The following is a 14848-nucleotide window of genomic DNA, read 5'->3' on the forward strand; positions in this document are numbered from 1 at the left end:
CTAGGATAATCCCATCTCTTTTGAATATGCTTTCTCCCAATTTTCAATCAACAAAACAAAGAGAAGCTTCACTGTGTAAAATGTACCTTGTTCTTGCAAGGGTAGAAACAATAAATTTAAATAGTCAGATGCTTGCAACAAGGAGAGGGATAATGAACAGAGAGGAGAAGACAGTCCATTATTTTCCCCCATCTGTTGTTCTCTTTTGTTTTTTCAGCACTTTTACTACCTGTGGTGGGTTCAATAATGTGTGTTTATAGTTTTAGGAATGAAGGAAATGCCCCAGGAAATAGATGAATTCTGATAACATACAGTAATAATAGAGACAGTAGAGAAGCATTCCATGGGATGTTGTATTTTGATGGATGTCTGGTATAATAAGGCTTATATACTTGTTTTTTTGGGGGGAGGGAGGGGGTTGCAGTTTAATTGGTACATGTGCTTTTTGGATAAGGATTGGAGAAAGTGGGAGTAAATATTCCCGGAGCAGAGGTATGTTCTGAATTAGAGTCTTTGATGGGGGAGGCAAGTCCTTCAGTATGTGGGACTGAGACTTTTGATGGGGAGATGATCAAGGAGGAGACTCTTTCAAGAGCTGTAAAGACAGAGCCCAAGGAAAAAACAGCCCTGCTGAAATGTCTGGGCCTTTTAAGAGCTTGGCTTTGGGGTTAAGATATAAGATGGGAATGTAGATGATAGATTTGTCTGTGCGTCATGGTGGTGGAAAAGATCGATTCTGGACTGTCCCTATGATCCAGAATGGGAAAAGGAAATATCTGATGATGGCGTAATAGGCATTTGGGGAATTTAATACATTGTTTCCCTATTTATGGAGGGCCTGCTATGTTCCTTGCACCATCCTAGGCACTGAGGCACTGAGCTGGGCAAAAATGCCATTCGAAGGGTGTTTATCAAGGTGTGACTTTGATTCGGGGTTGGGTTAAGACTTAGGAGTTGAACAGAGGAAGGAGAGAGGACGGGGTCTACTCTGACTTTAATTTTGTGAATGAGCACTGGGAGAATGCCTCATCTACCAGATGTGTCCAAGGGGCAGCGTTTGTTTTGAATAGGGAGAGAATGTTTTATGCTTAAGTTAATAGAGGGAGAAAGACGAGAAAGAGAGTGGGTGTGAGTGTCAGGGTCAAGTAAAGGTTGTGGCCTAAGTATGGGTAGTCATCAGCCTAGAGTAAGCCGTCTGATCTTGGGGAATAACATTTCTTCAGATCAGGTTTAGCAAATCGGCAACATGGGAAAAGGGTGCTATGCTACCCTTGACTCTGACCAGTTTCCTGCTTCGGCCTTGTGTCCTGTTTCCACGGTGACCTTTTCAGAGAGCACTGCGCCCACACAGACAGCTGTGCTGTTGCAGGAGCAGAGTTCTGGCCTGACTCCTGGAGACCAGTCCCAAAGGGGTGTTTCCACCTGAGAAGTGCCTTTCCTGCTCCCTCTGTCTTCCTTGGCCCAAAGGTTGGGGGTCCCCATGAAGAGAAGTTTATCCCAGAGTTGGGGAAGAAGAAGGTTCCTTTTTGCATTCTTTTATGTTCCCTTTTCCCCACCTGGACTTTGCATTTAGAACTGATCCTTTATTTTTATTCCTTTGTATATGCTCAGTTCTTTGGAATGAGGGAGGTTTTGGGAACAGATGACTCTGTCAGTAATTCTCCCAAGCTCAGTGTCTTTGTGACACAGATTACCCTTTTACAAGATGATATTTCAGGCCCAATTATCTCTGACCTTTGGTTGAGATGAGGTAAATGAGTATATGTGCTAGGTTTCTATTGACTATTATTTATGACTGAAACATTATAGGAGATGATGTCTCTTTTCTTTATAGTCTCTCTTTCATTTGTTTTGTTTAACCATTCCAGTCATTTTAGCAATTCTTTTCTCCCCATAGAAAAAGTGAAGAATTGCACTTGTTACTTATAAATAAATGACCAGAAAGTTTGAAAGAATCCAGACTGGAAACGTTAAATTTCATGTGGCCTTTCAAAACCACAGTCAAAAATCATTTTACAGGCCATAAATATTTTTTTTTTTTTTACAATTTGAGATGTCTCCATAATGCATGAGTGGTAAAATGCATTGAGGCTGCAAATAGGATATGCTTTATCTCTTTTTGCAAATAAAATGTCTCAAAGTATACAATACTGTATGCTTGCAGTATTTTTATTTTAAAATAAGAACTAGATTGAGCTAAAATCTGGATTCTTTATTCCCTCTCCCCACTTTTTTTTAATAGTACTGGCCAGATATATTTTTAAAGCATATTTCTTTGTGTTTATCAATGAAGCAGATTTAAAGTGTATGCTCCATATACATGGTTCAGAAAAGTTACCTGCAATTTAAACTTTATATGAAAAGTGACTTAACCTATGAATTTAGGTGTCTTACTTTTTTTTCTATTTCTGATTGAAATTTACCAGGAAATCATGCTTTAGCACTTATTATTTGAAGAAGGGGAAAGAATAAGATATATTTACCCCTTGCAAAAGAATTAGTTCTTTTCTCGAGTTTGTCTCCCCCCAGGTTATTTTTGTGCTTGGACTCAGTTTGTGTAGTAGCTCTGCTTAATTGCTTTCCAGGATTTATGTAGGATAACTAATTCAAAATAAAGCTACTGAAGATTTTAAAGATAAAAAATCACCTGTGAAAAACTGTGTCATGGAATGTTCAAGCTGGAAGGGATCTTTGAGATGATCTAGGTGAAGCACTCTTCTTTTACAGATGAGTAAGTTGAGGCTAAGAAATGCTATGTGGCTGATGGTGTCACAGCTAGGACCTGAAAATCAGATTTCTTTTTTTTTTTAATTTTTAAAATTTCTATTAAAATTATTTTTAAATTGAGATATATAAAGTGAGATATAACATTATATTAATTTCAGGTGTACAAGATAATGATTTGATATTTGTATATATTCTGAAATGATCACAGTAAGTCTAGTTAACATCTATCCATACATAGTTACAAATTTTTTTTTCTGGTGATGAGAACTTTTAAGATCTACTCTTTTAGCAACTTTCAAATATACAATATAGTATTATTAACTATAGTCACCATGCTGTTCATTACATCCCCATGACTTATTTTTAACATCTTTACTGGAGTATAATTGCTTTACAATGTTGTGTTAGTTTCTGCTGTATAACAAAGTGAATCAGCTATATGTATACATATATTCCCATATCTCCTCCCTCTTGCGTCTCCCTCCTACCCTCCCTATCCCACCCCTCTAGGTGGTCACAAAGCCCCGAGCTGATCTCCCTATGCTATGCGGCTGCTTCCCACTAGCTATCTGTTTTACATTTGTTAGTGTATATATGTCCATGCCACTCTCTCACTTTGTCCCAGCTTACCCTTCCCCCTCCCCATGTCCTCAAGTCCATTCTCTACATCTGTGTCTTTATTCCTGTCCTGCCCCTAGTTTCTTCAGAACCATTTTTTTTTTTTTTAGATTACATATATATGTGTTAGCATACGGTATTTGTTTTTCTCTTTCTAACTTACTTCACTCTGTATGACAGACTCTAGGTCCATCCACCTCACTACAAATAACTCAGTTTCGTTTCTTTTTATGGCTGAGTAATATTCCATTATATATATATGCCACATCTTCTTTATCCATTCATCTGTCGATGGACACTTAGGTTGCTTCCATGTCCTGGCTATTGTAAATAGAGCTGCAATGAACATTGTGGTACTTGACTCTTTTTGAATTATGGTTTTCTTAGGGTATATGCCCAGTAGTGGGATTGCTGGGTTGTATGGTATTTCTATTATTAGCTTGTTAAGGAACCTCCATACTGTTCTCCATAGTGGCTGTATCAATTTACATTCCCACCAACAGTGCAACAGGGTTCCCTTTTCTCCACACCCTCTCCAGCATTTATTGTTTGTAGATTTTTCGATGATGGCCATTCTGACTAGTGTGAGGTGGTACCTCATTGTAGTTTTTTTTTTTTTTTTTTTTTTTTCGCTGTACGCGGGCCTCTCACTGCTGTGGCCTCTCCCACTGCGGAGCACAGGGTCCGGACGCGCAGGCTTAGTGGCCATGGCTCACGGGCCCAGCTGCTCCGCGGCATGTGGGATCCTCCCGGACTGGGGCACGAACCCGTGTCCCCTGCATCGGCAGGCAGACTCTCAACCACTGAGCCACCAGGGAAGCCCCCTCATTGTAGTTTTGATTTGCATTTCTCTAATGATTAGTAATGTTGAGCATCCTTTCATGTGTTTGTTGGCAATCTGTGTATCTTCTTTGGAGAAATGTCTCTTTAGGTCTTCTGCCCATTTTTGGATTGGGTTGTTTGTTGTTTTGATTACAAGCTGCATGAGCTGCTTGTACATTTTGGAGATTAATCCTTTGTCAGTTGCTTCATTTGCAAATATTTTCTCCCATTCTGAGGGTTGTCTTTTCATATTGTTTATGGTTTCCTTTGCTGTGCAAAAGCTTTTAAGTTTCATTACGTCCCATTTGTTTATTTTTGTTTTATTTCCATTTCTCTAGGAGGTGGGTCAAAAAGGATCTTGCTGTGACTTATGTCTTATGCCTATGTTTTCCTCTCAGAGTTTGATAGTGTCTGGTCTTACATTTAGGTCTTTAATCCATTTTGAGTTTATTTTTGTGTATGGTGTTAGGGAGTGTTCTAATTTCATTCTTTTACATGTAGCTGTCCAGTTTTCCCAGCACCACTTATTGAAAAGGCTGTCTTTTCTCCATTGTGTAATCTTGCCTCCTTTATCGAAAATAAGGTGACCATATCTGTGTGGGTTTATCTCTGGGCTTTCTATCCTGTTCCATTGATCAATATTTCTGTTTTTGGGCCAGTACCATACTGTCTTGAATACTGTAGCTTTGTAGTATAGTCTGAAGTCCAGGAGCCTGATTCCTGCAGCGCTATTTTTCTTACTCAAGATTTCTTTGGCTATTCGGGGTCTTTTGTGTTTCCATACAAATTGTGAAATTTTTTGCTCTAGTTCTGTGAAAAATGCCATTGGTAGTTTGATAGGGATTGCATTGAATCTGTAGATTGCTTTGGGTAGTATAGTTACTTTCACAATGTTGATTCTTCCAATCCAAGAACATGGTGTATCTCTCCATCTGTTTGTATCATCTTTAATTTCTTTCATCAGTGTCTTATAGTTTTCTGCATATAGGTCTTTTGTCTCCTTAGGTAGGTTTATTCCTAGGTATTTATTCTTTTTGTTGCAGTGGTAAATGGTAGTGTTTCCTTAATTTCTCTTTCAGTGTTTTCATCATTAGTGTATAGGAATGCAAGAGATATCTGTGCGTTAATTTTGTATCCTGCTACTTTACCAAATTCATAGATTAGCTCTAGTAGTTTTCTGGTAGCATCTTTAGGATTCTCTATGTATAGTATCATGTCATCTGCAAACAGTGACAGCTTTACTTCTTTTCCAATTTGGATTCCTTTTATTTCTTTTTCTTCTTTGATTGCTGGGGCTAAAACTTCTAAAACTATGTTGAATAATAGTGGTGAGAGCGCACAGCCTTGTCATGTTCCTGATCTTAGAGGAAATGGTTTCAGTTTTTCACCATTGAGAATGATGTTGGTTGTGGGTTTGTCATATATGGCCTTTATTTTGTTGAGGTATGAAAATCGGATTTCTTGAGGCTTTGATGGCCCTTTCTTAGGAAGGTACAATTTCCACAGAAATTGAGAACCATAAGAGTAGCACAGTAATAAACCTATATCAATTGTTGTTAGTTACAACTCTGCCCATAATACAAAAGCAGAGGCAACAAATGCCGTTTGATAATTTCCACCTAAGGACCTGGATTCCTGTTTTTTTTTTTTCCTTCCTCAAATATAACTGTCTCTTTGTGTTTTTTTCCTCTAGCTTTCTTCCTTCTTCTCCCTAAAATTGATATGGAAAATCTATCAAATAATTGATCTATCAACAAGTAAGGTTTATTAGTTTTATTAATAACCAGATTTTGTGTGTAGTTTACAGTCCACAGTCACACTAAAGCCAGGAAGTGGGTCTGTCATCCACATTTTAAGATTTTTTTTTTTAAGTACATAAACAGGAAGTGATTTGCCCATGCTTCCACAGTTTAGACAAAGGAAGATAAAAAAGAATGTCATTTCCGAATGTGTTTGCCCCTCACCACACTGGTTTTGGTTTATTCCGTATTGAGTTAAACCTTTTTGTATATCTCAGGAAAGTAAAAACTATCTTCCAAATAATTAAGAAATTATTTTCCACATGCTCTGCCTTTGATTTCATTTTCATCTCACATGTCAGGTACTATCAAAAAATAAGTTCATCTCTGTCCCCAAATTAAACGGCCTCTGATGTCATTCCTTCATGATGTCAGTAACGATCTTAATTTGTACCGTGCGAAACTTGTATGTGTGGTTCTTGTGTGGCTGCTGCATTATCCAAACTCAAATACTCATTTCTCCAATATACACAGAAGTAGAAAGCAATGAACTATGCCCTCATATTCTCATTTTCCAGATTCAGCATTTATCAAGATTTTGTCTCATTTACTTCATCTATTCCTTTTTGAAATTTTTATTGTATTTGTTGAAGTACAATAAATAAATTACTTAAAAAAAAGTAAAACCTGGACATCCTGTCACTGAATCCCTACCTAGTTTTGTATGCATTGCTGAAAAGTACATTTTTTCATTTAACCAACATGCCATTATTCCCTAACAAAAATAAAAATTCCTTGGTATCATTTAAAATCATTCATAATCAAATTGTCTTAGTTGGAATGATACGTGAAATCCTCAAATTACAAGCTGGTTATGTTTCAAAATCTTTTTAAATTAGGTCTTTGGCAATTTAAATTTATGTAAACAGCATATCAATTGTATTTAGGTCCCCTTGGCCATTTTACAAAATCCTATATAATGTAAAATGAAACGTAAATTTCATATATTTGCAGAAAATATAAGACACTTTCTCCACTGTCTCTCTTTTGTTTTCCCATAAAAACAGCACATAGTCTCTGCTTCTTTCTCTAAATCCATTTCATCCTCTGACATTTCTCTACAGTCTTGCTTGTCTTGATTGCATATCACTGCCTGTGGCCCCCAGTGGCCACCCCGATTGGAATAAATATCTCCTCCTATTACTGGTTTAGCATGTGGTAACTGACTGGAATCTGTCTTTGGAGAGAGCTGTTAGCCCCGTGTGTTCCGCTCTTATTCAGTCAGCTTTGGCCAAGGGGACACAGGGACCTGGACCGATGCTCACTCAGCAAGCGTTATGGAACAAATTCTGTGAGTAGGAAGTGCGAGTTCAGTAGGTATGATGTATGGAGGTGGGGAGGAAACAATGGACAACTAGTAGCCTAGGGAAAAAAAGCTGAAGCAAAAAACAGTTGACATATAAACAAATTCTTATAATATATGAATGATACATGGTAACCCACTGATTAATTTGGCTGACTTAGCCTCCACAGTTCACAGTATCCAACTCCTTTGCCTCAAAGCATTTAATTCACGTGAAGGGCATTTATTTGACAGTGGTTTCAGTTGATGCCACCCTACAGTGATGGTCATCTTCCTTGGTCCTTGTCCTGAGCCTGCATCTTATTGAGGTCCCTTAGCCTCTGATGACAGGAGCTATCAACTCAGGATCCTCCCTACTTCATGCTAGTTACCTTTGTCTGTAACAGAGACAGCTGTCTCTTCCTATTTTAAAACTTAAATCGCCTAGCAGATCTTCTGCTCATCAAGGTTTTACTTCCAGTTTGAAGGTTGCCTCTAATTTTTAGTTAATTTGCAGGATACACTTGCAGTCCAACCTTTATCTGCAACATAACTTATTTTCTACTTCTTTGAAAGCTCAGCTTCTGGTTGGTTTTTCCCTAGGGGCATATATTATGTTCTATCAGGAGAAGGAAAATTGGAGTCATTCATGGTTCAATATAAATGTGGATCTTAATATAAAAAAGCTTTCTGCAGTTTTATGGTTGTTGCTTTGAATCATGTCAGCTTATATGGCACAGTAATAAACTCCATTGTATAAGTATACACTGATTTGAGTAAGGATAAGCAGACTTGGGAATTGTCCTTTTGGTACTCTAGGTAAGGGATGGCTCAATGGAGAACCTAGGAAATGGCCACAAGTCTTTGCCAATGAAAGGGAGCGGAAGGGAGGCTTCCAGAATCAGTTTAGAAGACAAATGGGTGAGCTGACATAGGGAGAGCATCTTTTACTTCTTGTCCTCCCCTTTGCTTCCACTCATTGAGTAGTTTTCAAAGCCACAGAGAAAATAAACACAAACGGGAGGATTAACATTCTTAACTAGTTTACAAACGCTTCTGTCTATTCCAAAAGATCCTTTTTAAGTTGGTTGTTGACTCACATGTATTTTTCCATAGATGTAATGTTAGATGTGGTGGTTAGGTTGTTAGGGCAGGCAGTAAAAGTTTTTTTTAACCCACGATAGCTCCCCCAGATGGTAGATTTACAACATCCTGTGTGCTAGTTTTTTAATACAGTTTCTATGGAAAGATGTGGGGCCATATGATGTAATTGAAAGATATTGGACTAGGAATCCACAAACTTAGTTTTTAATTTGGTCCTGCCGCTGCTGAGTGATGTGATATGAGCCTATTAACCACACTTTCTGGGCCTGAGAGTGCTACAATTTTATTCTATTCCTAAAGCAAGTGATTCTAATGACTCTTGAAGTACTAATGATTCCGTAGTAGACGGGAGGCTTTTTTGGTCCCATTGGCCCCAGCAGTTCCCTCTCAGTCTTTGTTCAGATCTTCTCACGTGGTTACCACACCTCCATTGATGAAGAGAACATTTGGGTGCCATGGGGCAAGGTGCACAGGAGCCACCTTTATGGAGATGATGTGGGCAGGAAGGGGCTAGTTAAACTCGAAATTGTGCATCGAAGTCTAGGTCCAAATAATAGAGAGTCAGAAAAAGTATTGTATCTGGGAGGGGCCAGGTTGGGTGGTGAAACTGTATTTAAACTTAGAAATAAGGGTATGAGATTAGATATGAACATCGGAGGCTGGCATAGGTTCAGTATGCACCTGGTTGTGCTTGGCTTACAGGGTTTGAGGTAGTTATAGCTTCTAAGTCCTTCTCTAAAAAACTCTTGCTCAAGTCATCCATTTGATGGCTCAAGTCACCCACTTGATCACTCAAGCCAAAAACCAAGGAGTCCTCTTTCTGGCCTTCTGTCAAGTACTGCTACATCTTTCATCACAATATACTTGAATCCATAAACTTCTCTCTGTCTCCACTGCTACCATCCCAACTTGAGCTACTGTCTTCTGACATTTAGGCACCTTATAAATGGCCTCCTTGCTTCTATTGACACTTTAGCTTATTTTGGTTCATTTTCCATACACTTGCTAGAAATGCACTTTTAGAAATGTTGATCACATTATCTCACTCCCTAGTTGAAAACTTTTTGATAGCTTAGGATAAAATTCAAAATTCTACCTTGGCCTACAGGATTCTATGTGGTTTGGCTTCTGTCTGTGTGTTAAACTGTACTTGCATTCTACTCTTTATTCGTTATACTCCAGCCACAGTAGAGGGACAGTCCTACCTGAATGTGAACTTGGCAAGCTTTTTTCTACCTCAGAGCCTTGAGCTTGGCTGTTTCCTCCATCTGGAACCTTTTTTCCTGGTTCTTTACAAAGCTGACTCTTCTTTATTCTTTAGATATCAGCATAAGATCATCTCATCAAGGAGGCCTTTTTTGACTAAAGTATCCCTCTACACAGTTTTTTTTTTTTTTCCATCCTATCACATTTCCTAGTATATTTCCTTGGTTGTACTTACCATAATCTGAATTGTCTCATTTATTTATTTGCTCTAATTACTGTTTTTCTTTCCAAATAAAATACTTTGGTTTTGTTGTTCTTGGGTTCTTTCCTTAAAAGAATTAATGAGTAAATGGATTAATGAAGATAAGTAGTTAAAACCAGTTTAACAAATTATACTTTGACATATTTATTCTAATCATGATTAATCATCTTCCTCCTCTTCATCAAATTTTAAAACATATTTCTAATTTTGTGAAAAGATTCTATTAACAAAAACAAAGTTATATACTAGGCTCCTGGACCAGTGAGATTTTAGCAGTATATGTCTTTTGCTTCCGTTACACGCATAGGAAATTTTGATCATGTGCAATGACATTAACGGATATATTTCTGATTTTAATCATTATTCTTATCTAATGGAATTGTAAGTGAAAAGAGCATGGTGAATTGTTATACTTCCAGCGTATAGTGTTAAAAATCCACACAGTTAGAAAAAATTAAGTGGAATATCAATTGTGTTTATAATACGGGGTCTCTTAGAGCAAGGAGTAGATGTTAGCAAATGTTTTAATTGTTACCTGTTAATGTCATTGGTAAATGATTTAGGCCAGTGCTCATGCTGTAGAAATGGGGAGACATATACACCATGGATATACATGAAGCTTTCCAAGAGATTTACAAACTCAAAGATTTAAGATAACCAGTTTTCAGATCCTCATCTTCCTTTTGTACTTTGTCCTAAAACCCACCTGTGTTCATAGTAACCTTCTCACTTGGTGCGTTACCCCGGGGCATGTAAACCTCTAGGGCATCACACACAGGGAAGGCTTCCTTTAATGATTAATCAAAGTACCATGAATCAGAAGGGGTTCCTGTCTTTTTATGCCTTATATTTCTGTTAAGGGAAGACGTAGTTAGAAATAAGGATTTTGGCTAGTGCTGAAACATTCTGAATTCAGATATATGATGATGTGATGGGAGTAATGACAATTTTCATTTTTCATTTTTCAATTTTCATTTACTGACTTCAGTTCTTCCCTCTACTGACTGTTGTCAAACATATGTAGCCTTTGAGGGAGAGTTTCCTAAGAACAAAGCAAGTAGCGCACCAGTGGGAAACACTGAATGCTGAAAATGGCCTTTTGTGATGTATTTTCCACTCTTCTCACCACTTGAGACACATCCACAGCTGAAAAAAAAGTGCGCCTACAAACATCTGATGTTATATATAGGTTAGTGCTGTGGGTGAGGGAAGTTCTCTGGGAAGCTGACTTGGAGCCTAGGTTTGCCTGCAGGAAGTTTACTGGGGCTCAGAGCCCTTGCAAACAATGCCTACGGGATGGACACAGGGACAAGTTGGGCTGCAGTGCAGCCACAAGAGCCATCAGCTGATCCCCTAGGAGCTCAAGCTGGGATGGCCTTACAGAATTGTTCAGAATTAGGGCACAGAGGCTGGGCTGCCCTGCAAGGACCTGATCTTGGGCATGGTGGCTCTCTTCAGCTGAGAGCAATGGCAGGCAGGGAGGACTTAGCTGGGTCTTAGTGACTGACACACTAAAAGCTGGGAGAATTAGTGCTTCACTCCTGAAGGGGGCAGGCTTGGACGGTGTGCTGCAGCATCTACAATAGTAGTTTGGATTATTTTAAATGTAACAGAAATCCTGTTTGAGACTACCAAATTTTTGAAGATAAATTGGATAAAACTCAAGGATATAATTTGTACATAGTTTCTTTCAGATCTTGTGTCTTAATATTGTCCTGTTTTATCAAATCATATAATGAAATATGAATTCCAGTCAGTTCCCATCCTATTTTATCATAAAATATATTAATATTTTCCACTTTCTATTAATAAAATATACTAGCTGCTAGACTAATTTTTAAAAGTATATACCATTTGCTTTCATTAAAACCATAAGAAAATTTTATCATGATGAATACTACAATTAATGAAGCTGTTTCTAATTTTATACTTAATTGTTAAAAATTATATCCAAAAGCTGAAAATCAAGGTAGAAATGTACACTTACACAATTGCCAAAGGAACTCTATGGCCTTCCTAGCACTTTGTCATACTCCTCAGAACTCTTAATTCTGTATTATTTTAATTTTGAGAGCTTTCAGCTCTTTCTTTTAAAAGATATATTCCATAATGAATTTTTAGTGGTCTTCAAAATATTTTTTCTCAGAATGCTTATTGATAACTCTGTTTGAATTGAAAAGTAAAGTTGGACTCTATTTGATAGAACATTAATCTGATTTGGCTGATTGATTTGAGAGTGAGGACTAACTTTTCCAATTATATGGTTGACATTTTTCTTAAACTGAATGAACTAAATTTACAGTCCTAAACTTTTTTTTTAATGTTTAACTTAGAAGGATTACAAAAATATTTTTATTGAAGTATAGTTGATTTACAATGTTGTGTTAGTTTCTGGTGTACAGCAAAGTGATTCAGTTTTATATATATGTATATATTTTTTCATATCCTTTTCCACTATGGCTTATTACAGGTTACTGAGTATATAGTAGTTTGTACCTGCTAATCCCAAACTCCTAATTTATCCCTCCCCTATTCCCTTTTCCCTTTGGTAACTATAAGTTTGTTTCTATGTCTGTGAGTCTGTTTCTGTTTTGTGGATAAGTTCATTTGTATCGTATTTTAGATTCCACATATAAGTGATATCATATGATATTTGTCTTTCTGTATCTGGCGTACTTCACTTAGTATGATAATCTCTAGGTCCGCCCATGTTGCTGCAAATGGCATTATTTCATTCTTTTTATGGCTGAGTAATATTCCATTTCTATATACATATCACATCTTCTTTATCCATTCATCTGTTGGTTGCTTCCATGTCTTGGGTACTGTAGATAGTATACATCCCTAAACTTTTGATGAAAATGCATTTAAAGCACATTATAAGACAAAAGCATTTTATTAAGAAAATTGGAAATAATGCAAAACCCTCATCAGTATGTTGGTTTAGCCAAAGTGTGTTAAAATTAACACTTTTCCCTCATATTTTTCTGAGTGTTTTACTTTGAACAAAGTATATTTAAGTGAAAGAGTACCATATTGTTAATGGTAAAGCCTTGTTGATAAATTATCCAGAAATTGAGAAAATGAATGAATACGATTGGGTAACAAATCTTTTCCAAGTCAGGTGGTTTACATTCATTGTTTTCAGTTACATTGTAAGAAACCTTAGTTGATTTACTGGTTGATGGGTCATTAGAAACTATTTTTAGCTCAGATGGAGTTCAAAGATTGTCATTGCCTTCTGCTACCTCTGCACTCTTTTCTCCCTGACTCAGCTTAGTTTTTCTCTCTAGCACTTACTGTAATCTGGCCTATTACATGTTCACACATGTATCTGTTTATTCTTCCATTGCCTTTTCCCACGAGAACATGAGCCCTGTGAGGGCAGGGACTTTGTTTTATATACTACTCAGTCTCCAGCAGATAGAGCAACCTGGCATTTAATAGGCCCTCAGTAAATTATACTGAATGAAAGAATAAATGAATGAATTAATGCATGGGGAAGGAGCAGAGGAAGTAGTTATTATTAAGGGAAGGAATGAGGGAATATTTGAGAATGTACTGATAGTTTAATATAAATGATAAAGAGTTGGAAGGAAACTTGGGAATGTGAATTTAGTTTAGTTACTGGGAGAAGTCTGACATTGCTAGATGTTAAAAGAGATCCTCATCAGGATAAACATTTGAGTATTGATTTACCACTATTAGCACATTCTGAATTTGGATAACCCCTGCTTAGAATAAATACTGTTCTTTGCCTCTTTGGTCTCCTTATAAGCGTTTTCAGTCTTACCAGCCCAGGAGTGCCAGTTAAAAAGCATGTATGCTTTATGGAACTAAGCCCAGTAAAAGCTTTTCAATAAACCCACATTCACAGTGGAAGATTACTTTCATTCTTGGGAAGGATGACACATGCGTGTGAAGCCAGTATTCAGATGAAAGGGGTACTTTCATATTATTTAACTGTGTATTGGCAAGACTCGGGCCAGTATCTAGTTTCTCTTTAGAGACATTTTGCATTATATTACAGTACTCTTACTGTGCTGTGCCAGGGAAATTAAGATCAGCTGGAACACTCTGTAGGTCATTGGCTTAGACTCTTAGGGCACTGGGAACTTGATGTTTTGTTTTCATGACCTCATTTAGGCTGAACCTGTCTTTGTCTCAAAGGCATAAGGGCCCCTTTACCAAACCATGTCTGTACCTTGGGAAATGTATGGGAAAGGTTTAGAGAAAAGTGATTTGAAAGTATTGGGTCAACCTCCATGTAAAGAGTACTTGATAAATTAGGACTTTTTAGTCAAGAAAGATGAGGAGGTGGTATAATTAAAGTCCCCTCAACATGGATGTAGCCATCCAGTTCCATGAAATGTGAAAGATACTTTGAAGGTTAAAGAAGATAGTTTTAAGAAAAATGAAAGGAAGAAATGTTTACAGGTCATGTTGCAGTTCACGGGCCTTATGCTCTGGCAGATGCTTTCTGCAGAGATTTCCAGAGGACGTCACTCTTGTGGAATGAAGCACCTCCTCCATGTTTCTCAAAGTGGGAGTATATGGCGTGTATATGCATATGGGGTGTGTGAGGATTGTGGGAGGGCCATATGGGAAGTTGCACAATAAACACGGAACACTTTTCTAGAACAATCATTTTAATTGAAAATAGGAGAAAACAGTTTTATATTAAAATAAGCATTCCTGTTTTTATGAATAGAATGCATAATTTACATGGATTTTTAAGGACAAATTATATACCTTAGAGTTATTGCCTACCCTGAGATGGCAAGGGCTGTGTAATGACTTTCTTTTGCATTTTTGGTAGATGGAAAAATTTGAGAAACACTAGTGTGGTTTTCAGGTCTGTGGGAAGTGGCTTTTTGTAATCCTCAGGAGGATAGGTTATCATCTCTCATTTCTGTCTCAGTTCTTCTTTCTTGCTAAAGCTTCTCTGATTTTATTGGTACCTATATCATTAATATCGAGGATATTGGGTTATTAAACAGTTGAAGAGTTTTTCCTACTCGGCTTTCC

The 14848-nt window shown here is 37.4% G+C and overlaps 1 protein-coding gene across 1 annotated transcript in view; it reads left to right on the plus strand.

Moving 5' to 3' along the window:
* Window positions 1-14848, plus strand: part of GRB14 (growth factor receptor bound protein 14) — a 125999-nt gene that overhangs the window by 2435 nt on the left and 108716 nt on the right. The window lies entirely within an intron of this gene.

Source organism: Globicephala melas, chromosome 7, assembly GCF_963455315.2.
Source record: "Globicephala melas chromosome 7, mGloMel1.2, whole genome shotgun sequence".
Lineage (NCBI taxonomy): Eukaryota > Metazoa > Chordata > Mammalia > Artiodactyla > Delphinidae > Globicephala > Globicephala melas.